The sequence below is a fragment of the Salvelinus namaycush genome, chromosome 23 (assembly GCF_016432855.1).
Source record: "Salvelinus namaycush isolate Seneca chromosome 23, SaNama_1.0, whole genome shotgun sequence".
Taxonomy (NCBI): domain Eukaryota; kingdom Metazoa; phylum Chordata; class Actinopteri; order Salmoniformes; family Salmonidae; genus Salvelinus; species Salvelinus namaycush.
Window position 1 is genome coordinate 295,001 of NC_052329.1, and position 2,143 is coordinate 297,143.

At 34.5% G+C, this 2,143-nt stretch overlaps 1 long non-coding RNA gene across 1 annotated transcript in view; it reads left to right on the forward strand.

The window, feature by feature from the left end:
- Positions 1-46, forward strand: part of LOC120018837 — a 1,128-nt gene extending 1,082 nt beyond the window's left edge. The window contains exon 4 of the long non-coding RNA XR_005472268.1: positions 1-46. This exon is cut by the window's left edge and continues 135 nt beyond it. This is a non-coding gene — a long non-coding RNA (uncharacterized LOC120018837).
- Positions 47-2,143: the final 2,097 nt, after the last annotated feature.

The following is a 2,143-nucleotide window of genomic DNA, read 5'->3' on the forward strand; positions in this document are numbered from 1 at the left end:
ATGTCTCTCTGCTTCCTCTCATGAAAAAGTACTACTAAATTACTACTACACAATATCTACACAAAACCTACTGGTTTTAATACTTGATTGCTATTGAGATGTGTAGTAAACCAGTATTGATTGATGTAGTAATTAGTGATAAATTGGGACGTTTCACGACTTGTGAGCACTTCATATTTCCTACTCAATTCTGGCATGTATTGATGGAACTAACCACTAGGCTGATGGAACATGGCATGTATTGATGGAACTAACCACTAGGCTGATGGAACATGGCATGTATTGATGGAACTAACCACTAGGCTGATGGAACATGGCATGTATTGATGGAACTAACCACTAGGCTGATGGAACATGGCATGTATTGATGGAACTAACCACTAGGCTGATGGAACATGGCATGTATTGATGGAACTAACCACTAGGCTGATGGAACATGGCATGTATTGATGGAACTAACCACTAGGCTGATGGAACATGGCATGTATTGATGGAACTAACCACTAGGCTGATGGAACATGCCAGAATTGAGTAGGAAATATGAAGTGCTCACAAGTCGAATTACAACAAAATGCCTATACATTTCTGCTGTATGCCGACTGCCATTTACCTGTGTAGTGTTGTGTCAGTACTGATCACTACTACTGAGTTGATCCTGATCCTTTTTCATTTCCTACATTAAACGTTTTGAATGACTATTGAAAATGGACACATGTATTACTGGTTGCCTATTCAGAATCACTATTTATTTTTATTTGACTAGGAAAGTCAGTTAAGAACAAATTATTATTTATAATGACGGCCTAGGAACAGTGCCTTGTTCAGGGGCAGAACAACAGATGTTCTACCTTGTCAGCTCGGGGATTCGATCCAGCAACCTTTCGGTTACAAGTCCAACGCTCTAACCACTAGGCTACCTGCCTTAATTCACTAACGTGTCACTAGTAGGCTAATGCACATGTTCTTTCCTCAAGTTTCTAACTGTAGTTATATAATCAAACAATAAATAATACTCTTACAGACAAAATTAAATGGGTCTATTTATATAATGAATATGAGTTTTCGGGGTGGGCTAAAATAATTAAATATTAAAGCTTTAAACCTCTCACTAAAAGCTTCACTCATACATAAATTATCCTTAAACCCAAAATGGTTATCCAGTAGACAGGCTCATCCGTTTTGCCTTTATACGGATTACAACTTCTCATTTCCCACTAATTGAAAATGACATGTTGTTTAAAGTATCGTCCTTTCTTCAACAAGCCATACAAAGCTGCTGACATTTTCAGTTTTATCCTCCAGAAAAGACAGAACAAATATTACAACAAATATTATGGTTAAACTCAAATATACTGGTTAATAAAAAAAAGCATTCTTTATGGTTAAAATAAATAAATAATTGGTATTATATTTATTAATGATATTATGAATAGAAACGGAGGAATTATGTCACATGCAGTTATTGAAAATATATGGTAATATCTTCTCAAACCAAATTTACAACCAACTGATTGCAGCATTACCACAAAAATAGAGGAGGCAAGTAGAAAAGGGAGAAGTTAGGGAACTTGTTTGCCTGCCATATATTAAAGATACAAATTGGCTGAAAGGAACTGGCATAAATAGAAAAATATAGCAGTTTCATTTGAGGACAAAAATCTTGACAGCTGTGCCACACAGGTTCCAAAATAAATGGGAAGAGATTTTCAGTGAAGCGATTCCATGAAACATGGTTTATGAACTGACACAAAAACAACACGATTCAACACTTAGAGTTTTTCACTTGAAATTATTATACAAAATTATTTTTCAATTGAAATTATTATACAAAATTATTTTTCAATTGAAATTATTATATAAAATTATTTTTCAATTGAAATTATTATACAAAATTATTGCCACCAACAGAATGCTATATAAATGGGGCATACAACAATCTCAGCTCTGTAGATTTTGCTGCGAAGAGACAGAATCACTAATATAATTTGTTCTGGTATTGTCCCTATGTAGCTGGTTTCTGGTCACAGGTTCAGGAATGGTTAAAAAATCACAACATTCCCTTAAAATGAACCTTACAAATTGCAGTGTTGGGCGATTTGGAAAGCCATAGTCAGTCCAATAAATAATATAATAATACTCGTAG